Genomic DNA, 25,815 nt, shown 5'->3' with positions numbered 1-25,815 from the left:
AGGATTTGGGGGTTTAGAGAGAGATCTCTCCTCACCTCTTCCTCTCCCTCGCTCCCTCCTGGTTACCTGGCCTACCTCTGAACCTTATGGGGATCAGGCTCCTTCACAACCAGTAGCCACATGCACTGCCCCCGGGCCTACTGCGCTCCAAGGACTATCTGCAACCCTTGCACTTAGAACCGCCCCCCCGTCCCGGCGGCACTTGAGCTTTGCTTATTGCACTTTCATTTCCCTCCACCTGGCACTTCTCCCCTCTCACTTGCACGATCTGAAAGACACAAGGCCTAGTAAGATAGTTTTTTTGATTCCTTGTCTTGTCGCACCTAGAAATACTTGTGTACAGGTGCGTTATAAATGACTTATATCACTCTGCATCCTGGTCTAACTGATCTCCCCTACTCACTACACTTAGATCTCTCAGTCGACCGTTCGTCATGCCCCACCCATTAACACCCTTTTGATCCTATCCACTGCCCAGAAAACGGCACTCCTCCCCAACACTACCTATTATGACCGGTCAGAGTTTTGCTACAACTGTAGTTTACTTGCAACCTACCTATTTGACCTTTCAGCATTGTGCGGCTATTGTAACTTACCTGCAACCAACCTTTTACTTGCATACCATATCCACTGTAACCGCCGCCTAGATGACTCAGGGCTTTGGGCGCTGCTATAAACGCAAAATATAAATAAAAATAAAATACTCTGCCTTTACCCTCCTTACCCTACTACCTCTCACTTCCCTTTCCTCTCAACTCGCCTCTTAATCTCCAGCCAGAATTATCTCCAATAACTCTCCCACTTACACACAACCCTCCTACTTGCCCTCCAAAATTACCTTCAATTACTCTTATCACTCACCCTCAATTGAGACCTCTTTCTCACCTCTCCCCTGCCCCCAACACATTTGCTCCTTTCTCTGCGGCCACTCCAAAGTCTCCACAAAGTCCTTGTCCAGCTACTACTCCTTCCTCTGTCGTCATGTTGCCCCAACGCTAGTGGGGGCAAAGGACACTGATAGTCGTTTTGGTGCCAACCATGCTTCTGCCAAGAAGCTGGCGTAGTTGCGCTGCGCCACAGCATTGCAAGTGCTTCCCAAGATGGCAGCACATTCCAAGAGTCAATACTGCTTCCTTATCCGGGGTCCTTGCCTCCCTTAAGAGAAGACACCATGCCTCCCTGAAGAGAAGACACCAACGGAGCTTTGGTTGTTGCCATACTTGTTTCCCAGGATGTATGTGTTATAATCACTGGAAAGAACACGGGTAAACAGTTTTTTTTCTTAATCTTTTCAAGACCTGGACAGAGGTTTTTTTCTATCGCCTACTTGGGTGTTCCTCTGTATTAGGAGGTCCGCTCCAGAAGTCAGCCACACTGCTGTTCCATTGTGCAGGCAGGGTGGCGTCGAAAAAGACGCCCTATTCAGTAGTCATGGCTACAACAATGATGCCAGACAAGCCACACTGCTGAGACACTGCTACTGCACCCCAGGCATTAGGTGAGCCAGGTCACTGATAGTTTGTGACACCACAAACTTCCCTGGATATGGATCAGATGCAGGCCCTTACACGGGCTGTGCAGGATTTAACCTCAGGAGGTCCAGAACCTAAAGGCTGAGAATGTGGCCTTAATACAAATTATGTTGACCAGTGATGTTATGGCCAAGGAAGTAAAACCCTGGTTGGAGTCATGGTGGACAAGTATGATGGATACTTAAACTAACCATTTCAGCTTCAAGAGCCCCTACTATACATGTTGTACCGTGCCATGGTGGCTTCATGATATTCCACCTGGCTGGAAACACACCGTCTTGGGCTACCAAATCCTCTGCTCCCCGCAAGTAACCAGTGAAGACACAGTATTTGATCATTACAGGGCTTTCTATGTTGCCATTAAAGCCATGTGTGACGTCTATATCTTGCCTACAGCACACAAGAGCCTCTACTAGACCTACGCCACAAAACAAACAACAAAGGAAATAGGTTAGCCAGAGGAAGCCTGTGTAATGCTCTATTGAAGGGGGTTTACAAGACAAATTAGAGTAGGTCATAGTTCCCCGATCTAGATCCTTTGTAACTCTAGTTCTACAGATAGACTTACGTTTACAAGAGGGAAGGGCAGAGAGACGCAAGGGTCATCACAACCTGGCGAGAACTACCACCAACATGCCAGGGCCAAGCCCACCTCTGCAACCGTAACTGGAGCAGATGCAAGTAGGTCTGGCTGGGGGACCCTTGAGAAATGACACTTGGCACAAGGACTCTGCATGTATTGTAGTTCCGGGATTAAGGTGGTGCGAGTTTGCACTGTGGCACCTCTACGCAAACAAGGAAATGCCATCTACCGAACCAAGAAACAGCAAGGAATCGGGATGAGGCTTACGCTACAATGTAACCCCCACACCAACTCCTGTCCCCAGTGTGCAAATGGAAATTCAACCATCTTTGCTGGTGCTTCACGTCTTTTTTAATCAGCTGGGGCCCCAAGAAACTGTTCTAGCCCTTGCAGATTCAGGGGCTGCAAGTATTTTATGGATGACACGTGGGCCCAATACCAACAAATTCTCAGATGCCCCAAAGACTTGATACAGGCAGTGGAAGGCATTGACCGTCAACCTGTTTCTTCCAGTCCGGTGGTGGAACAAACAGCAAAAGTTAGAATGGACATCACCAGAAACATAATTAAATAATTTACTTTGACCTCATAAAAGCAGCACATTTTATGCTAATCCTGTGACTTCCTTGGTTACAGCGGCAAACACAATACATTAACAGAGCTTCTTGGACCCTGCTGAATTTTGCATGCAGCAGTGTACCTTAGAAAGAAGCTCTTCAGGGACCACAGAACCACCCAAAACAGAAGTCGTTATTCGGAAATATCTTTGACATGTGACCCAAGTGCCACAGAAATAATAGGATTTCTATGATGTTTATGAGTCCCTCAAAAAGAAACTTCACCTCCCCCGCGCATCTGCCAGAGGAATGTGCAATTGATCACCGGCCAGAGGAATGTGCAACTGATCTCCTCCCCAATGCCATTGTTCCCTTCAGGAGAATGTTTATTCTATCCTGACCTGAAAAAAGGCCCCGTCAGAATATCTTGATGTGAACCTGCGAATACATGTCTCCCAGGTGAAGACTCCCCTTTTTTGTGCCAACAAGGACACTTCAGAACTACGTCCATGCCTCGATTATCATGTATTAACCAACTGACGGTCAAGGCCAAATATCCTTTGCTGCTTATTGCAGATATTCCCAAAGTCTTCAGAGGTTCTACCATATTTTCAAAACTTGATTTCTGAGGGGCCAACCATTTTATCAGCATCAGAAAAGGGGGTGCATGGAAGACAATGTTTATGGGCCCCTGCGCCCACTTTGAATATCTTGTGATGGATGTCCTTCAGGTTGAACGCCCCAGCAATCTTCCAAAGAAACAGCCCGCATTTCCTGACATTCTCTTCCACTTTGTCATAGATTACATTGATGATATCCTTGTTTACTCTTTGACCCACTTGGAACATACTGTGCATGTAAGAGAAGTCCTCTCATGGATGCGGCAACACCAATTGCAGGCAAAGCAACAGAGATGTGAATTTGTTCAGCACACCATATGGTATCTCGCATAAGTAATCTCAAAGCCTAGTATCAGCATGGATCCACCTTAAGTTAATGCAGTCCTGAATTGGCCATCCCCTATTTCGGTCAAACAAGTCCAGTGACTTCTAGGACTGGCCCCTTGTTACAGGAAATTCATCCAGTCTCTCTCTCGATTGGTCCTACCTATTATTCGCCTGAAGAAAGGAGGTCATTTTATTTGGCGTCACGAAGCAGAACACGCCTTTGCATTATTAAAGGACTCCTCTACTCAAGCTCCAGTGGTGTGTCACCCTGATACATCCAAGCCATTCATAGTTGAGCCCGATGACTCCGATTCAGCTCTGGGATAGCCTATTTGTCCCGTACCCTATGTGACATTGAAAGACTCCGAGCACGAAAAGGAAGAGTTGGCCATCAAACAGGCTTGTATGGCAAGATCCATGTTAAAACAACGCATTTTTTATTGCAAGGTCGAAAACCTCTATGTAAAAACGTTTGCTTTCTTTTTAAAATGTGGGTGGGGTGAGCCCCCGTAGCCCCACCCCCATATTTCCATTTTAATAAATGTCCCAACCCAACACCCAAACCCCCCCACCCCCCCCCCATCTATTTTTGCGTTTTGAAAACATTGCTTTACATGCAAGGTTTTCTACCTCGCAGTAATGGTATGTGACATTTGTAGCGATACCGTATGGAATGGTGGCAACTACTATTGGGATTCCCTACACATGTGGAAATATACGACGACTATCGGAAAAGCAAGATTATACAGTATTTGCAAGCAGATTAAAGTCTGGGTATATCCATCTACCCGTTCATCATGCAACTGTAACCAAACATAATCTGAATATGGTGACCACATTAAAGGTGGTCCGCCAAGCTATTCTTATATTTATGTTCACTTTCTGAAATCAATATAAGATGGATTGAAAGTATGTCCTCTCAACATCACAGACATACAAGTTATCCCTGCCTTTCTGTTAACAGGGAGTCACAGCCAGCAATAGGCGAATAATCCTCTAACTCAGGCATCAGCTTTCCCGGCTGTGTTAATCCAAATACAAGTGTTTTCAAGAAAATACACCGAAAAAGAGGTGCTCTCCATAAATCCTTTATTTACAAGGATCTTTCCTTTTTTTTTTAAGTAATGAACAAGTAATTGATAATACCTTCATTGTTTTGTGTTCCCTATAATATAGGGCTCTGTTACTGGAAAGTAATCTTCACATCCAGCAGTTATAGTTCAGTGGTCCTGACCAAACAGCATAGATCACAGGTGGGTGCAGTGCGCTGGTCCAGAATTAGGTAATTTGGCTATCGCCTTTAAACGATCAAACTGGGAGAAATGTATTCCTATTGTAATACATATATAATTTATGTTTTAGATGTGGCACTTTATGTGGAAAGGGGAATGAAACTAGCCTTCAAAGAATAATTGAACGTCCTGAAGGTGGCCCAACACTTATTTTATTGACCTCCGAAGACAACGGCGGTAATTAATTACGGGCCGAAACATATGTCGACTCCAAAGGGAAACTGAATATATTTTTCCTATGTCCTACACATTGTAAACAAACCATATGTCAAATGAAGATTTGAATAGTTTAACCCCGTGTTTGTAAAATGTGTGAGTGGTATGTAAGGTATGACTGGTCCAATAATGTTGTTTTAATATGTTTTTATGAATTAACATTAAAGTGATTGATGATTTTGTTATAATGTATCCATTTGGAATCATTTCTCTCCCAATAGGTGTTAAGTCTGCTAAATAAATAAGCAGCCCCTCTTTACCTAAACCTGTGCTCTCACAGGAGCATTAGAAAGGGGTAGTCAGTCTGTTCCACTATTTCCTCTCTATAGACTCTCCCGTCCATCAGACCTGACCCCTCGATAACAAAAAATAAGGGAGTACCCATATATTATCTACCCCACAATCAATGCAATGTACAAAAAGACAAGCTGTTTGGGCCTTTTTTTTTTTTACTCAGTACCAGTTTCACCTAATCTACGCATTACAGGTAGCGCAAATGTGGTTGCAGACACCTTGCCCTGCATGCAGGACATATCTGCAAACATAGACTGGCTTCTAGTACCATACTGCAAGATAAGGTATTTGTTTTCCTGTGGAGCCGTTCTGGTCCCAAGTTCACTGTGAAACCTGTGACTCCCTTGTGTGTCAAAAACTGCCTACTTCCAACCCTTGGTGATTACAACAAAAACAAGGATAGCTATTGGCTATCACCTATACATACCTACTCCTGAGATACACAAGACTGTACTTCCAACTAGGTCATAACTCCCTTCCTGCATGGCATAAAAAGGTACAGTGGCTACCTACCGACGACAATTCAGCATCCTTTTTTGTGTCCTGCAATTACCTATACCCTGAAGGCACACATATGATATTGCTTCTGCTGTGCTCAAACTAAAGTTCCAAAACAAAAACCTGCAGGTCTGCTACGACAATCCTCTCAACCTACCATTCCATGGCAAATAATCTCGACTGACTTTATCATGGATCTTGCCCCTTGCAGATGACTTACCGCCGCCATGGTAATGGTTGACCCACTTACCAGTAGGGCTTCTTTTTTGCCACTTCAAAAATACCCGGTGCTGCTGGAATCTCCCCGGTATTCAAGGATATTTTCAGGTTACATTGCCTCCCAGAAACCAGCTCGGACCATGGCACTCAGTACATAGCTATGCTCTGGACAGCTCTTTCTAAAGTATTTGGCAATCAAAAGAGCCCCATAGTCAGGGTATAGCCTTCAAAGCAATGGAGTTACTGAAAGAGTAAATCAGACGCTGGAGCTGTATCACTACTGTTCTTCCTCTGATGTACAAGACTATTGGCCTACCTTGCTTCCAGTGGCTGTGTTCTCCAATAACTACGCCACACACGTCTACTAAACAATACGGAACACAACTCATATGGATTTCATCCAAGTATGTTCTCCCCATACCGAACCAAAACCAGCCAGATGGATTGATGGGTGATGAATCTCCAGAAGGTCTAGAAGGAGACCGCAGACAATCTGATTCAGGGACTATACACAACCAAGGTTTGCTGATCGCATAAGGAGTACAGCTACTTTTTGTACAATCAACACCCTGGTCTGGCTGTCCTCTAGATATCTACCGAGAAGCTTATACCAATCCAAATTGTCCCCTAGATACATTGGACACTTACAAATTCTTATAAAGATCAATCCCTTTGTATATCACCTGTCCCTCCCTCAAACCTGAAAAAGAATGTATCCAATGTTCTACGTTTCGCTACTGAAACCTTTCAATCCACCTTCCTCAGGACGACAACTTCCTCCTCCAGCTATCATGAGGAATGAAGAGCCTGAATATGAGGTGGCTTGGATTTGTGACTGTAGATATCTTTGCAGTCACCTTCAGTATCTGGTCGATTGGAAGGGATACAACCGCTTTTCCAGATTGTGGGACCCTGGATCAAAATCCATGCCCCTGGCTGTCACAACGGTCCTTACTCTCCTTCCTGGTGCCTGTTCTACCCTTCACACTCTCCACTGGACCACAGTGTGAAATTTCTTTGTCTTTTCAAGAACAGGACAGCAGTATTCTTTCCCTTATTCAGGTATTTCCTCTGCATTTGGAGGTCTGTCCAGACGTCACCCACCCAGCGGTTGTTGTGCATGCAGGGTGCCGTCAGGAGAGCATCATCCTTAATTTCAGGTGTTGTGGCTACACAAACACGGCCGAATCACTGCGACAACACCGGTGGCGTCAGGTGAGCCAGGTAGCCGACATCTGGTCTGTTGGTCCGCCTGCACCTTCTATCTGACCTCACCCATACACGTCTCAATCTCTAATGCTGGATTTCTATAGGCCTACCCTTCGTCTAGAAGACTCCCCTCAACTCCTACTGGGTAAATGAATCTGCTGCTTCCCGGGGTCAATCTCTGTCTGTGCTATCCCCTTAAGGGACCAGCCTTCTCCGGGAAGTTGTCAAACAGCTCTCTGGCCCCTCCCCCTTTTCTGTCTCCATTTTCCTCCAGCCAGCTCCTGTCCATGGAGATTCACCGTTCAAACAGGATTTGGGATGGGTTCCTCAGTCTCCCCAGAACTTTGCGGTCCCTAGCTAGATCCAGTTATGCTGCTGCTGCCCCACTGCTCCCCTGTAGTCCACCTGGTATTTCTTCGATGGGTGTGTTGTCTCCCATTCAGATGGGAGATTCCCAGCCCATTTCCATTTTGGTAAACTTTCTGTTCCTCCTATTTCAGTCTGGATCTTGTTTGTTGGGCCCAGGTGCATTGAGGTCACAGTTTTTCTTTACTTGTGCTGTATCCCTGAATCCATACCATGTTTCTGAGGAATCTGGTGCAAGCTAGTCGTTGTACTCTCTGAAAAATACAACGTCACGTGTCCATGACAGAGGCTAATAGGCATTGAGTCAGAGAAAAGGGCACTAATGTACAAACACTACTTTAGACATACTGAGGAGCCGGAGTTCCAGGTCTCCATCAGCTCCCCCACACCACCTACAGGTGTGGCCACTGGTGTTGCTCTGGTAGGCCGCCTACCCAGGATGATGGGGGGGGGGGGGAAATCAAGGGGGTGGTCACCCATGACTTGGTTACATGGGATTAAGCTTTAAGTAGGTACAGGTCATGCACGTTTGAATGACTGCAAGGCGTGAGCGAAGGCAAGCAATACCTCTGGACCATTGAGGTTTAGGTACATATGTACATCATCTGTGAACTAGTGCATCACAACGTTGGGGTCGTCGAGCAGTGAGCCCAGAAGTTCCATACAAAGGTTAAAGATGACCAGGTAAAGAATGGGACTCTGAAGGATTTAACAGGTGTCAGGGCAGTATTTGGACCTCAGGGAGCCCATCTGTAAAGCCTGGTATCTGCCAGTGGGTAGGATGTGAAGCATTTCAAGATGGTGCCAGAGTCCATCCTGTGTCCAAGGAGGGCGTGTAGTGTGTGATGGTCGACCATATCAAACGCAGCCAGAAGGCCCAGGAGGACTAGCAAGCATGAGTGCACTTTGTTGATAATCTGAAAAGCGCAGTTGACCACATGTATGGTGGCTGTTTCAGTGCTGAATGTGGGGCAGACGCCAGATTGGTTATCCCGGAGCAGACAGTGTTGATCGATTCTTTTGTACTTTTATTTATTGGGTATATTTTTAAGTACTTTGGTTAGCAACTACCTTCTCAGTGACTTTGCCAATAAACGGGAGGCACATGATTGGTCGACAGTTTGCGAGGTATTCCCATCAAGGGTGGGTAGAACTGGGCATAAAACACACATTTTAGGAAGTCTGGCAAAGTACCCTCACCGAGGGAGGTGGTGACTCTCCTAAAAAGAATAGCTATCATGCTGGTGTGTCAAGAAAACTCATCTCAAACAGGGTAACCGACCAAACAAGAAATAAAATTAATGTTTTAGAGGAGATCAATTCATAATTGAACACTGTCAAATATGTATAGCATTCATTTGATAATGAGTTAAACAATTCATTACTGAAATAACGACTAGGCATTCATTCACAGTAGAATTAGAAGCTTTACTACTACATTTCCAGTTACAAAACATCCATTAAATTATCTAAATCACTACAAAAAGCCAATGATTATTCAAAGTACAAACATACAAATAGATATTATAGATCCCTATCATACATTACTTGAACCCTGCCTTCCTAGGCCAAATCTTGGCTTCTCCAAAATCCTCTTCCTTTAGACATAGCGTCTTTCATGAGATCCTCTAAACGGGATGTGCGAAAGCAGATTTCTTGCACTGCTTAAATTCTTGCAGGTGGAAAAAATTATTAAGAAATTCATAGATTTGTGCTAGCTTCAGCAGCACATATACTAAAATTGGAACGATACAGAGAAGATTAGCATGGCCCCTGCGCAAGGATGACACGCAAATTCGTGAAGCGTTCCATAAAAAAAAAAAAAAAAAAGAAGAAATTCATAGATTTGGAGACAGGCCAGTTGGAATTAAAGACAAGATGCATAAAGGAGGAGGATCTTAGAGAAGCCAAAAAGATTAAAGGGAAATGTCGTCAAGTGAATATATTTCAGATCAAAGGTTACATTGAAATGAACCCGAGTCAAATTGCAATATTAGTGGTCACATTGGAATGCCCTGAAGAAAACTAGTCTAAATAACAACAAAGGCTTGTCATCGAAACTAGCGTTGTCAAACATCTCCGCCAGTGGATGCTAGTTGGCATAAATCCTTGATAAAATTGGCATAAGTTATTGATAAAACATATAGGATAGTGCTCGAGTTAGGAAGGATTGTTTTTTACCAATATCCTTTTATACGATTTTTCAAAGTTACTCCAACCATCAGATCAAATATTTTCTTATCGCATTGAACCAGGTGCTGTTATTATGTTTACTCCTCCCCACAATTACTCCACTAATCCCAATTCAGCCGTCACTACTTTCTTCATAACTTCTATCCACTAGCACACTACTGAATTACTCTCACCTTCTCAGATCTCTCTCGTCACCCACCCACCCTCCCACCCAACCCTTTTACCACATAACTACTTAATTTACAGGACAAGCACCAGATGTATCCTTCCTAACACTTTCCACTTCAATGTATTTCTCCACAAAGGTTAGCCACTCGTAGCCCAGCACTCTCAGTCGTTCCTGTAAAGGAAAGTTTGTTTTAAGTGAGTTAACTACAGGTTTCAAGTAATTAATGTATCTGTAATATATATATATATTTGTATTTCTATACTTAATTCACATATAAACACATGAATGTTTTTTGTAAGTCATTGACATTTCGTAATTATGTTTGATCTAATGTAATGTAGGTTTTATAACTGAAAACGCAGTATTAAAGAAAATGTGTAACTGATGCGATTTAATAGCAGGCGGTTATTTCAATGCATAATTAACTGAATATTAAATTAACGTTATTAATATTTGACAAAGTGTTCAATTATTATTTGATCTTATCTAAAACATTTAGTTCGTTCTTGAATGCACACCTAATTTCCACTGTCTCCCCTCACTCCCACTGTTATGCACATCTCCGTCAAATTTCCCCCCCCCCGATCCGCTCCTTACTTCCGCCATCATTCCTGACTGCCATCCAGTCCTGGTGAGCCTCCAATGATCTCTGCCTCCACGCCAGCAAGACCGAGATCCTGCCCATTGGGACTCCTGCTCCCTCTTTCCTCCTTGCACTCTGGCCACCCTCCATGGGCTCTCCCCCTTCTCCTTCATCTGAAACCAGAAACCTTGGAGTCATCTTCGACTCCTCTCTCTCCTCCCTCCCTCACATCCAGCACCTTGCCAAAAAGGCCCACTTTGAACTCCCCCCTCCTCAAAGGAATCCTTCCTTTCTTCACTTTCCCACAGAAACTCAATGTCTCTAGAGCTCTGGTACTCTGTAGGTTAGACTACTGCAACAGCCGGGAGACCGCCAACGCAAATAGCGTTACTGCTACTCAAGTAGTGGTAAGGCTGTAACCCCCCACTTAGAGTCCACAGAACTATGTGGATTTTCGGTAATCGCGCCGAAAACTTGAGGTAAAAATGCCATTTTCCGCCCAACTTGTGATTTGGCCAGCCCTTAAATTTGGCGGTAATACTGTTACCGCAGAATTTAAGGGATCAGGCCAAACTCATGATGAGACCCATTGAATCTTACTGGCAGGATGTAATCGAGAAGATCAATGCTTTATTGGGGAGACCGCTAGAACATACACCTCAAGTGTGTTTGTTGGGCCTTCTTTCAGGGGAAAAAAAAGGAAGGAAAGGAAACACTCGGAACAAAATAATGATTTTACTGGTTCTAGCAAAACGCTGTATGCTATATACATGAGAGATGCAAAGGTCCTGAGCTACAACAATGAGCCCAAGATATAATAAAGTAGCCAGTGGCAGAAAAGGCCATAGTGCGAGAAGAGAAGAGGACTCGGATGCCCTGGAATTGCAGTGGGGCACCAAATCACCAGATGACCTTCCCCATGTAGGTAGGAAGAGAACAGCGAAACAGGACACAAAAAGGTCCACAGGCGCACCTCAGCGCGTACGAGAACAGCAGAGTAACAGACTTGACTCGTAAGATGCTCAGCTCATGAACAATTGTGAAATTTGAGTTGGAAAGCGGGCGTGGGGAGGATATGGGAAAACAGGATATGTGAGGAAGATAAATTAAGGTATAGAAATGGAAGCGAGTTTTACTGTTACGTTTGACTTCAAACAAACAAAAAAAAGATATTGCAGTTTACTATATTGTGTGGGATTTTAAAGTATGTACTGAAGAGAAAGGTCTTAACGTCACATAGGAGAATTCAGAGAGGACTGGCACTTTATAGTCTCCAATATCCAAAAAGTCAAGTTAAATCACGAGAAAAACATTGCCAAAGCCAACAGTTTTGGCGTGTGTGTGGACATTGGAAAGGCAACAGTCAGAAAATGGTGTGGGTACTTGAACATATGACAACAGTGCCTGACAAATGTCTATTTAATGCCCATACAAACACCAAAACTATTGGCTTGGCCAATGCTGTTTTTTAACAGCCCTTCAGTACAACAAACAGGTGTAACGACGCTCATTGCTCCTTAATCGGGGGTTATAGGACACACTTGTTTAAAGACATTGTATGGGCCAAGTCGCACATTTACACCTGCAGCTAAGTCTTTAACTCTCAGAAGACGGATGAGCATTATCTCTGGCAGTCTCTATACAGCACAAAGTTTGAGGGTACTGCTCGATAGTCCTGGGAACTCTGAGATGGATCTATGTATTTTGGGGCGGGATGGCAGGTAGTTGGTGGGAATGGCACAGGGATAAGCATACTCACTGGGAGTCAATGGTTGGCTAAACAGCTAAACACCCATAGGATTTGTTTCCCTTATGTCCCATGTCCCATCTCCCTCCTACCTGTACTCCAATGCAACACTTTTTTGGCTTATACGTAGTGCACCCAATAGGACTGCGGAAAATGCCGAGAAGGTTCATTTTACTGCAAAGCTGAGAAATACAAAGTGCCATTTAGTCAGCAAAATTGGGGTGGGGGCAAGTTAGAAAGGGTAATATTTATTGCTAAAACTGGCAAGTCTTACAAGAGTACACAGTTAACCTACGTGTTGAAAGAACTCTTAAAGAGCAAACAATTGCTTTAACATTCATAATTTTTCCATGAAGAAGTGGCGCTGTTAAAACACCACAGGTGTTCACGTTAGAAAACCCAACAGATGTAATAAAGAGCAAAAATGTTTGCGGTTACTCATAAGCATGAATCTTAGTTTTAGGTGTGCATATTTTCTTTATCGCTGTAGCAGTAATAATGCCCCATCAGTAGGACTTGTTCTCCCAGTAGCAGAAAAATAAGGGCGCTGGAGGGGGTGGCACCACTGTTGACAAGGTCTTCAAATTGCATGGACCCTCCAGTTCATCACAACAAAGTAACTAAATGGTGCAATATCGTATTTTATACTACTCATCTCAATAGAGCTGTGCAATAGTATCGTGATCTTGTTACGTGATACAGATTTGTTGCATTAGGTGTTATGCATTATGAGATGATTTTTTCTTCTTTTTCTTCTCTTTTGGACTCAATCTTGTGACAGGTTTGTAATTTTATGAAGCTTGTTTATTTCGAATTGTATTGCAAACTTTATTGGTGAAAATAAAAATGATAAAACTGAACCAGCCTATGTTTAAACGCTCATAGCTTTTTATGTTTTGCATGCAGAGGGACCGAAGGATAGTTTTCTCCCCAATATCAGAGCGGATTGTGACCTGGGTTCTCCCAACCCCTCCGCCACTCCTAGCCACCCCATGCGGTTTACAGATCGGCATGGACGTAATTTGGGGGTAGCATTTGCTACCCCAGGAATTCCCCCTTGCAACCCATGGCACTTTCTCTGCTACCCCTGACTTTAGGGGCAGTGCCAGCAGCATGAGGGCTGGCGCAACATTAACTTCGGAAAAGCGTTGCTTTAGGGATGCATGAATGGCACCTACAGAAGTCTTATAGTTTCGTTTTCAGTGTAATGCAATACCGTTCACAGGCATATGTACTATAAGGATTGTCCACTGAATAGGATAACCAGCATAACAGCTCAATTTGGAGTTTGATAGTTTGCAATCCGTTTCTTTGGTTATGCTTGGATGATCAATTTGCATAATGGTTTGGAGAGAGGGTCACAATGTATCATGTGGTGGTGAGACCAAACATTCCAAAGTAGCACAGCTTAGAATGTGGGTGTTGTGGTGGAGGGGGATCAATATGTGCATTTGAGACTCCACGTGTTCCATGATGGCTGCACCCGAGCATATAAAACTGCTCCATGCATATGATAACTATACCTGATTTATGGCCATTATCCAGCAGAAGGCGAAGTTCGTGCTTTTGAGGCTGTACTCGCCGTATGACAAACACCTGGCAATGTGACCCTGTACCCTGCATATGACTATCTGGTTTCTGAGGATTTATCTGGGACAGTTAACAGGATAAGTACCTACCTACCTCTATCATGAGGTATGCCTGCACCTCGCACATTTGTTATTCCTTATCTTTCTGAGGTTTACAAATTGAGTTTGAGAAAAAGAGACAGTTTCATTTCCACACAACCGTAAAAAGCATTACACAACATATTTCAATTTATTTAAACTAAAAACATAATTTCATTTAATTAAGATGGAGGGTGGGGGCATGGATTGCAGCCCTGCAGGATGGCCGTATACGCATAGAGCTCCAGACCTCAGTATCACTTAAATTTCAACAAACCCACATAATAGGGATGCTTGCCCCCTCACTGAATGAAATCGAAGTGGTGAAACTTACGTCATTGTAGTCAACTGATTGGCAGATGACCATCACACAAGTGCACCACAGGAGCCTCTTCACAGAAAATGTTGCGACACGCCATAATAAATGCTCTTGGAATTATGTTAAGAAATACTACTCCAGGATGCCACTTCAGGTATTTCTCAGCAATTGCATTCTCTGAGTGACTAAGCTGCAGAAGGTTTGTCTCCCAACAGCAGAAAAATAAGGGTGCCGTTTTTGTTCTCTTCAAACTACGAGGTGCTAGTCTATTACGGTGGCCACTATCCATCAATTCATATGCAAGCAACAAAAAAACCCATGTTAAACCTTTGGTGAAATACAGTAGAAATAGAATAGGCAGCCACTTTCATCTTTTGATGCTTCAACACAGTAATGTAGCAACTCTGTTTACCCTACTCACATAAATCACTGCAACCCAGGAAAAGGCAATGACAATTTTAAGTGATTCAGCTGTAGCCCTAAGTCACCTATACTAATATTACTGGAGATCTTCCACTCATTGGAGACTATCTTTATGGGCTACCTCTAAATGAATGTGAGAACAAAGCCAGATTATGAGTTTCTTCCTCACTCACTGCTATCCGACTTGCATTATATGAAGCACCTTAGTAGCTAATGCAAAACACTAAGTTTTGTCTCTCCCACCAATCCCTCTACAGTCTGTGTATGCCAAGTAAAAAGATTAACATGTCATCTGAAGGTTCCAATATTGTAGCTGAATATTCACTTCTGGTATTGCTACCAACTCTTTACACCAAGATATTCCACAAATTCTTCAGGAAGTCAACAGTATCAGAACTTCATTATCTACCGTGGCTCATTCGAGCAACACGTTACATACCGACATCCACACCATAAGCTATGATGCTACAATTTAAGCCCTATTGGAGACGTTGAAAATCGTATCTCATCCATATTAGATCGAGCTGAAGGTCTGGAACATTTGCAGATGGGGGTCACTCAAATGTAACTTGCATGTGCCAATCTGGACGATCGCAATCGTAGAGACAACATCAAATTTCTAGGGATTCTTGAACATGTGGAAGGAAAAGATCCAACAACATTTATGGAGAAATTCATTACAAAATGTCTTTTGGCAACCAATATGAGATCCAAAGAGCTCGCAGAATTACACCGCAATGCCTCAATTCTCCTAGACCCATCATCATGTGTATTTTGAGACATTAACATAATCAAATCATTCTCCTAACTAACGTCAATTTGAAGGTAATAAAATGTACATTGCTCCCGACTTCTCCAAAGGAACACCAACCAAAAGAAAGCCGTTCTTTGATTTGCATCTTGCTCTTAAAAAGTTTTAGATATGATCAGCCCTGCCAAAATGCTAGTCACCACTACTGAAGGAGTTTCCAGAGAGTTCTTTGAACCTTATGCATTGGCGGAATTCATCAATGCACACTCTTTCCATCACATGTAGACATCATCATCTAGTCCTACAATGGACCAACAAGACCATGACTACATATCCAGATTTTCACAAGAATCTCACTACAAAAATCCCAAAATCGCTTAAGTGCACCATCTGCAATTGTTTGGACTCAAGCCATACTGAACATCAAACGGCGATAAATCTCATGATGAATCTAGATCACCCATTAAAACGTAACGTTCCAATCTCCTCTCTTGTTATATCATCCCATGCATACTTGTGTGTTCAATTAAGTATAACCTCACATTTCAAATTATACATGAATCATTTTAAAACAGCAATTATAGTTTATGTATAGAAATATGTGAAGATAAGGTAAGAATTAAATCGCATTTCTCTCTTCCCTTTAATCCCAAATGCAAAGTTACATCCTGGGATTGAAGGGCTATCACATCTCGCTAGCGTTAGCTGCCCCCAAATCAATTAACTTAGTTCAATAAAATGTGACTAAAAGGTTTATTCATTATAACCTTCATTATATTTTGTCTCGTCTCTCCTCTCCCTCATGTGTGTTACCAGTCTTGATCTATCACCAGTAACTGTTTTCTTCAATATATAGGGATGCTATACAATTACTACTATATGTTGCAAATCTTATATATCAAATATTTGCTGAATATTAGTGCAATCTTTATTCTGCTTCTATGAAAATGTCCTCATTTAAAATGTTATCCTGGAATGCCAAGGGTATCTCTGATCCCATTAAAACGTAAAAAAGATCCTTTTGTATTTGGCCAAGCTCAACCCTGATATTGTAGGTCTTAAAGCAATTCCTCTTAATGAAAAAAAAAACTTAATTTTAACCAACAATGGTTTAAACAGAGCTCTTTCTCGCCTGATCTGAACAAGAAGAGTTATTATTCTAATATCAAAAACGTTCCATGCTAAAATAGTTCAACAATATAAGGATGATCATGGCATATGGACTCTTGCTTCCCTAAAACGTTAATGGAACACCATTGCATATTGTCAACATGCTAAATGCTCCTGAGCCTTAATTCTGGAAAGAACTATGTCAATTTCTCTTGACTTTATACCTAAATAATCTAATCATCTGTGACGTAATCAGATTGTGGACTTGTCTTTGGATCAAAAATTAAAAGCTACACTTATTTACTCAAAATACTGAAAAGTATTTCTACAACCAATTGACAACTTGCCCTAATTGATGCATGGCGTCTTGTTTATCTGTATTCCATTGAATGTTCCTTCTATTCACCTGTACATACATCTTTCTCTAGAACGGATTATATTTTTGGGAACAAGACAGTCTGCACACATTACTGGTTCCATTATTGAAGCTCTTGCTACATCTGACCATGCCCCTATATGAACCAATCTTGATGGTAATCTTAAGGATTCTAAATAGTCGTTATGTAGATTTAATAATTCTCCAATTTCTGAACCCGATTTTGGTAACCCTATTCTAAACTCACAATTAATTGTTTTATGGATAACATTATTGCCTGGGGTAAAATTTGTGTCATATGGAATGCCTATAAAGCTACTATACGTGGTCATATTATTAAATACTCTGCTACACTTGTAGGATCAATTTGAATGAAACAATTTTGTCCCAACTAATTGAATACAATAGATCACTAGAACAACTAACAACACCTTGCAAAGGATAAAATCCCAATTTTAGAGGATCAAACAAATCTGATGAACTATTAGCAGCATACCTATAACATAAAACTGAACGCACCCAAATCAAATCCGTTAGAAGCCTGTTGTTTATACCTTTTTGCAATATACACCAGAGGAATCGCCTTCAGTCCCTTCAAGATCAGATTACCTTTCTAACACAAGTCATTATAATATGCATAAACCTAATATGGTGTCATTAAACAATCTCTCCTTAGAAGAAGTCAAACAAACCATCCTTGATCTTAAAAGAAAAATGAAATCCCAATGGTTTTTCAATTAAATGGTATGCATTTTTTTTTTTATTGATCCTGTTGCCTCGTTTTTCTTACTACTTAATGCTATTACGGAGGATCAACAAACCTATGCTAATTATTCCGATGCATTATCCCTTCACCTAAACCTAATAGGTACTGTCAGCTAGTTCAAAATTATCACCCCCTTTCTCTTATTAATACTGAATGCAAGAAATGTTCTGAACTACTTTCTAATAGACCAGAGCAAGTTATACCATTTTTAATACACCCTAAATTGAATTAGTCAAAAACAGACACGCTGCTTTCAATTCTAGTCTTCTGTGCCATATTATTGACCTAGTTAACCACACAGATACAGCTATCCTGACTTTGTTGGATGATGAAAAATCTTTCAACTGTGTCTCATGGCAATTGTGGGATATTTTGGCCCACTCAGCTGTGCTATGCTACATCACTTTACTGCATTAGTGCAAGAAACAGCCCAAAATGGCTGCGCTGACTCCTGTGCGCGCCAAGATCTCAAAATTGCGTGTTTGTAACAACCGGAAAAAGGCTGCACTACCCTGCCACATACATTTCAGATGGGGTGAAACAGAGTACTCACTGCGTGAATGTGCCAGTGTGCTCTGCAACATGTAAAATGGAGTTAAGTGAAAGAAGCAGCATCATTGTGCTGAAAACCCAAAATGCCTCTTTAAAATGACACTTTCTCAACCCTTAAAAGTGCTGCTTGGCGCTAAATTCATCAATTTAGCATGAACCACTGTGTAAAAAGGCCCTGCAATGCCCAGGATCATTCATTGCTTCTCAGAGGAACCGGGCCTCATTTGAAAGACAGCTCCTGTCAAATGTATCCTTGAAAAATAAACCTGGGGCTTTGTTTTCATTTTACATGGGAAACGCGTCTATTTTCTTTGCAACCGTATCAAGAATCAGCTGTCCAGAGAAAGACTCTAAACAGATGCCTGTAACTGTATCCATGCTGCAAAACAACTCCAGCACTCAAGAAAAGTACTATGGCTGCACAAAGTGTATATTTGCTGGGGATATAAAACTGAATTTAAAGAAATAGTAAAATTTGTTTTTTCGGGACTGAAGGGGAAAATCGCCTATTTAAAAGTACATTGTTGTGTAAAGGCCTTATTACTTATAAATGTAAAAGGATTTGTTACTGTTAAAAATACACATATAAACTGTTTTAATTCTATAGGCTTAAAGTTAAGATTTAAAAGGAGAAAATCAAAGCTCAAACGCAGTCTGAGTTGGAAAACTATATTTAAAAAAAACTTGCTCTGCCAGTTGATTGCTATCCCTGAGAAAGGGTTGACACCTCATAAAACTCTGGCACAGGAAAGGCTAATTGCTAGCTTGGAGGCTTTGAATACCCAGGACAAAGGGTCTTCCCAAGTTGTCATAGCAGGATAAGACTCTCACCTTTCAAGTGTGAGGGGCAGGAAACTTCAATCAGTCAAGAGAGAGGCCCCTCATACTGCTTCAAAGGAACTGACATTTGCTTGCAGTTGGGGAAAAGAAAAAAAAAAACTGATGAAGGGACAATAGACTTCCTGTTGGTTTTGAAAAGCCTATTTCGCAACTGAACTTTAAAGACATTTAACTTTGCAGCAAGAATGAGGAAAATATGAAACGTTTGTAGTTTTCAATCTAATTTTATGCTCTTTCTGTGAAGACTTGGTAGAACTCATTACTGCATAAAGAACAGAAGTTGTAAAGAATGACAGATCGTGGGGAAAGTATTAACCAGGTTACTCACCGTAGTGACCACCTTACTCCTATACAATTTCCTCCATACTTAAGAAATGTTTTCCTTCCTCTCTGCGTGGGGCCCGGCACGCGGCCGTAACCCCGGCCACCTTGGCTCTGCCCCGCGCATCGCCCATCAGTCCTTTTCTATCGCCAGGTCAGAGACCTATTAGCAATAACAGAAGAACCTTATCGGAGGGGACGGCGGGCGGGCGTATGGAGGAAAGGGGACTATGGACTAGGAGTAAGGTGGTCACTATGGTGAGTAACCCGGTTCTACGCCTACATCCCGTCCCCTTTCCTCCATATTTATGGGCGATTCCAAAGCACTCTTAACTGGAACTACGGGTGGATGGAAATACCCCTTATTTAAAAAAGTTCTTCAGCACAGCCTGACCAAACTGAGCATCAGCTCTCGAGCTCATGTCAAGACAATAATGCTTACAAAAAGCAGATGGGGAGGCCCAAGTAGCTGCCCTAGCGATGGACTCCCAGGGGACATACTTCTGAAAAGCAACCGCAGCTGCCTTGCCCCGCACCAGGTGTGCATGAATTACCTTAGGAGGTTTCAGCCCTTGGATGGTGAAAAACTCCGTAATGCAGGCGGCGATCCACCGAGAAATAGTCGCCTTAGACGCCTGCTTACCCCGAGGGTTACCGAAAGTCACAAAAAGCTGAGAAGAACTCCAAAGCTTGGAAGTCCTGTCAAGGTAGAACTTAAGAGCCCTTCTGACATCAAGACAGTGCAGAACCCTTTCCGCCTCTGAGGTAGGGTTAGGAAAAAATACCGGCAGGGAGATCGACTGATTCAGATGGAATTCAGTTACCACCTTCGGTTGAAAAGGAGGGTTTGTCCGTAGGACCAACTTGTCCTTGTGAAAAACCAAGAAGGGATGCTCCACTGACAAGGCCTGGAGCTCACTCACTCGCCTTGCTGAGGTAACGGTGACCAGAAAGGACACTTTCCATGATAGGTACTTGAGGTCCACCGTGACCATGGGTTCAAAAGGCTTATGGCACAGTGCCGACAGGACTACATTTAGGTTCCACAGCGGGTGCGGACTACGAACCGGAGGGAAGAGGCGTGTCAAGCCTGCAAAATGCCTCTCGACGACTGAGTTACTCAGAGTAGGAACATTGGTGTGTAGAAAGATAAGCAGAGTCCGCTGAAAGGTAGGTTCTGCAGGACAGAACGTGAACACCCGGCTCTGCTAGGGAGGCCACGAAGGACAGCACAGTGTCAATCGTAGCCACCCTTGGGTCCAACTGCTTTTCCAAACACCAATGACAGAACCTGAGCCATTTACTCCTGTATTGGGATCTGGTCGAGGGTTTCCTGGCTGCCTGGATAATACGCATGTTATCCGTAGACAAGTTAAGATGCTCTAAAGAGCAGAACTCGGGCACCATGCTGCCAAGCTGAGCGATTGTGGCGAGGGGTGCCATATCTGATGCTCCCCCTGATGATGAAGATCGGGGGGTCACTGGGAGCCTGATCGGCGGATACACCGACGGGTGTTGAAGTTCTGATAAGCAGAACCTGGCCGGCCACCAGGGGGCTATGAGTAGAAGGGAGCAGTTCACCGAGTTCTTCAGCTTCCAAATTGCTCGATGGACTAGAGGCAGCGGCGGGAAGGCATAAGCTCTCATGTTGTGCCATGGAATCTCGAGAGCATCCCCCAGAAAGGAGGCTCCCAGCCCCCCTCTGGAAGCATACCGAGGAAGCTTCCTGTTCACGGCCGTAGCAAAGAGATCCACCTCCGGTGTGCCCCAACGCGAGAAGATCCATGAGAGGACCTCTGCCTTCAACTCCCACTCGTAGCTGACCACTGTCCGCCGGCTGAGGGCATCTGCTGTGACATTCAGCTGGCCCGGAATGTGTAATGCAAGCAGCCAGACACACCTAGAAGCACGGCCCACTCCAAAATCTGGATGGACAGTTCCACGAGGGGGGCGGGGGAGACTTTGTTCCCCCTTGCTTGTTGATGTAATACATTGACACCACATTGTCCGTGAGTATGCGGACCACCCCTTTGACTGAGGTACTATAACTAAACTGCTAAACCAAAAACTCTATCCTTCCATCATTGCACAACACGCTGCGGGGGAGTTGATGAGGACAAGCATTGCTGTAATGGGGTCATAAGTGCAAAACTAGTGGGGATCCTAGATCACCCCAGACATGATCAATATTGAAATAACTCCATTGCACTGACGGCAGTAGACTAGAGATCAATTAATCCAGTGCCAAGACACACAGTGGGTAGCTGCAACCTGAAGATCGGCTCACCGCAGACATCCGTGTGGCCGCAGGCGGTCAGTAGATCCAAGACACTGATCTCAAGAACTCGTCCCAGAGACCCCATACTCTGAGACGCACTATATTGCTGGGCATTATCTCAATAGCGCCGGCACCCCCAGGGTGTGAACAGTGCCACCACCGAGACAAGTCATTATGTCTGCGGCATTAACATGGTAAACCCCAAGAAACAAGCCAGGATGGACCAATTCGAACGCCCTGACCAGCCCCAATTACCGCCATCATCATCCCCAAGCCAATCTCCGTCCCAGATAGATGTGGCAGCACTGAATCAAACTTTGCTGGCCCTAAAGAGCAGCACGGACAACTTGGGAGAAAAAATAGATGCCCCTACATGCAAAGTGGACGTCTCCGCTATACAGATTGAAAATTGTGGGGGTGCATGACAGAAGCTGAACAGTCGATTGGGGAAAGCGGAGATAAAGTGGCCACCCTGCAGCGGGAAATGGCAGACCTGCAACAAGCTGTTAAAAAAATAGCAGCCAAAAATGAGTACCTGGAGGGACGATCTAGACGTAATCATGTACGAATATGGAGAAATGTATAGAGACCCTACTTGTGGAGGTCCTGGGAAACCCCCCACTTACCCCATTTTTTGTGGTAGAGGGGGCTCACCGATCGTTGGCCGAGAGGCCCCCCACCGGGCACCCCTGAATGCCCAATCATAGCCAAAATCTTCAGCTACAGGGACCGGGACATCATCCTTCGCTCCGCCAGAGAAAGGGGCGCGCTGCGCTGGCGATCCTCCACAATCCAATTATTCCCAGACTTCAGCCCACGGGTGCAGGACCAACGTAAAACATTCCCAACAGCCAAAAACACCCTCTGCAAGAAAGGCATAAATAACGCAATGTTGTACCCTGCCAAACTTCACGTACAACATAATGGATCCACTGTCTTCTTTACCTCTCCGGAGGCTGCGGATCGTTTCGCCTCGAACCTTCCCGGCCCTGGGGGCTCCCCGGGCCGCTCTCCGCCTCAGTCCTGAACAATCACAGCATCAAGATGACTCCTGCTATGCGATTACAACTAAGACACGATAGTGGCTCCGGAGACCTCTGAGCAGTGCCCTGAGGAGACACTTAAGTGGCCACTGCCAAGTGGAGAGCCCTAGTCACCCTTTGCGCTCCACTGCGGGAATGTTCGGTTGATTTAATGGGTTGGTTTAGGCATGGGGCCCACAGTATAGGCGGACTTGTTTAATTTTTAAGTTTTCTAGGGCAACTAGCAGGTTTTCGATGACTCACAAATGTACATCACACACTCCCAGAATAGATATCACTACGTATGTTAAGAAATGAAGAAAAAGTAAGGTGTGTATGCCCCACTTAAGACTGGTGCTCTCAGTTGACCCTAAACAGGGTTGCACAGTTCCATCCAATCTTTTCATAAAGTGATCATATTATGAAACAAATGATGAAAATGGCGGTACTTAATTTTCAAAAAGAAATGTTTAATTCACATTTCTAGGACCCATGTCCCTTGATTGATTAGTTCTTATATCATGAGGCTACTCAAAAGATCTAGGTCGCTTTTTCATAAAAGTACATATGCCAATGCATTTCGGTCCTTGACCATCTTCAGGGCCGTACTTAAGTGAATCTTAAATCAACTGTACAGTATCAATACATAACATCAATGTAAACCATTATTCAGAAATAATTTGACATACACATACCTAATGTGGATTCGAATCAATGGAGGAAATAAGGGAGAGATGTAAAGAAGAGTATGTCAACATCGTCATTTCACCATACCTATACTTGATAGTATGTCACCCTTATGTTCAATACCCTGTACCTGCTGGTTCGAGTTGTCCTCTCTTGTAAGTGCTCTTGGAGAAAATGCTCCAACATTCCTGTTAAATAACACTGGGTGAATGTGTAACTAACTATAGCATTAACTACGGTAGCATATCTGTGTACTCCTATTCAGAAAGCTTGTACCTGCTTGCGGTCGTTCGCGCGCAGAACCGATCGCGTTCGCTCTGAAAGCGAAAGTGAATCGCGCACGAACGCCAATGCTAGTTTAAATCACCATGGGAACATGGGCTGGGCGTCATGCAGCAGCGCGTACGCCGCTGCACGTACGCCTCCGGCCCGACCTCCCTGCAAGATTGCAGGGGTGCGGGACTGTTACCATGGCGAATAACGCGTGTTATGAATTAGCTGGGCATCTATTCAAGTGTCTATTCAGGGTGCGTTTTACTCGAGTAAGAACTCGAATAGCTTACTACGCGATTTACATTCTGTTAACTGCAATACAAACTAAAATACAAACAGTGCCAATAAGTAATCGGAAAACTTATTTGTGTAATGTTTTCCTCGCAATCAATGTCCAGATCTAACGTGTTGTGCAATCCGTGTATATAAAACGGATTATTCAAAATAAGTAAAGAATCAATTGCTTATACTAAGCATATCCTCATTAGTATTATGATATCGTTCACAGAACATTTTTATGCTAGGGTCTAACTACTGATAAAACTCCTTGTAGCGCCACAAATAATTATGGCTATGTTAGAGGAAGCATCACAAAGCATAATCCATGCAAGAGTCCCACTGATGGAGAAACTCATCTCAGCACAACTTGGTATTTTCGCCCATTTCTTTTACTGCTGCTTCATATTCACTCTGGGTGCTGACAATCCTTTTTACTCTAATCTGCTTCACGGTAGATGTTAAAAGCCTATACACATCCATTCCTCACGATCTAGGCAGAGAAACGGTGGAGTGGATGCTTCTGAAGGAAGGAGAAATAGCGGCACAAAAATAATTTATTATGGAACATTTGGAATTTATCAGCAACAACTCGTATTTCCAGTTTAAGGACTCATATTATTTACAAGTTGCTGGCACTGCGATGGGGGAAACCATCGCCCCATCATATGCAAATTCATTTATGCACAAATTCGAAACGGAACATATCCTTATAAATGATCTGTGGAACCAAGACCATTTGGATACGATACATAGATGATATTTTTGGCATTTGGAAAAGTTCAGAATCTCATCTTCTAGAATTCTTTGGCTACATCAACAGCATAGATCCTCGGATTAATGTCACAGAAACAGGATACCAAACTACAATCTATCGGAAAAGCACAGATAGGAATAGTTTGTTACAAAAGGTTGAGCTTCCACCAACCGAGTCTGATTAAAAATTTACCCTATAGCCAAATGCTTAGAGTAAAAAGGATTGTCAGCACCCAGAGTGAATATGAAGCAGCAGTAAAAGAAATGGGCAAGAAATTTCTTGCACAAGGCTATTCAGAAGAAGAAATTACATTGGCAGAGACACGTACAGCTACACAAGACAGAGAAAAATTACTTGGACCAAGAGTATCTAAACAGGATACCTCACCTCCATTAGTCTTTGTATCAAAGTACTCACGCCAAAGCAATCGGATCAAAGCAATCAAAGAAAAATTGGAACACTGTAACATGTGACAAAAGGGTAGAACACTTGTTCAAGGAAACTCCTACATTTACTTACCAAAGAAGCGCCAATCTAAAAGACAGATGAATTCATACTAGACCCCCACAGAAGATGAAAGGAACTGAACGTCTAGGCACATTTCCGTGCTTGAACTGCAGCAACTGTGGTTACATTATGAAAGGACAAACAATAAATCATCCCCACACTGGAGAAAAGATTAAGCTTAAATGTTATGCTACATGTGACAGCTGGAATCATATATGGGATCAAATGTCCGTGTGGGTTGTATTATGTCGGCCAAACATAACGCACAGCAAAGATAAGGTGGAACGAGCATTGATCTTGCATCAGGAACAAGACTGCAAGCTTGGCGGTGGCAAGACACTGGCAGAATAAACAACATAGCTTGGCCCAAATTAAGTTTGTAATTCTTGAAAAAGTCCAAAGAAGGGAAAAACGCGAGAATCTACAAAAAAAAATGGATCAATGTGAAACATTTTGGACAGACACACTTAGTTCCCTGACTCCCA

At 43.2% G+C, this 25,815-nt stretch overlaps 1 protein-coding gene and 1 non-coding gene across 5 annotated transcripts in view; one reads left to right on the top strand and one right to left on the bottom strand.

Annotated features, from left to right (window-relative positions):
* Positions 1–25,815, bottom strand: part of MGAT4B (alpha-1,3-mannosyl-glycoprotein 4-beta-N-acetylglucosaminyltransferase B) — a 1,380,432-nt gene that overhangs the window by 1,243,045 nt on the left and 111,572 nt on the right. The window lies entirely within an intron of this gene.
* On the top strand, positions 9,425–9,531 carry LOC138448195 (U6 spliceosomal RNA). Its single transcript, XR_011260041.1, has one exon. It is a non-coding gene; the product is annotated as a U6 spliceosomal RNA (small nuclear RNA).

Source organism: Ambystoma mexicanum, chromosome 3q (assembly GCF_040938575.1).
Source record: "Ambystoma mexicanum isolate Mex_15411 chromosome 3q, UKY_AmexF1_1, whole genome shotgun sequence".
Lineage (NCBI taxonomy): Eukaryota > Metazoa > Chordata > Amphibia > Caudata > Ambystomatidae > Ambystoma > Ambystoma mexicanum.
This window is presented reverse-complemented; position numbering and strand designations above follow the sequence as displayed.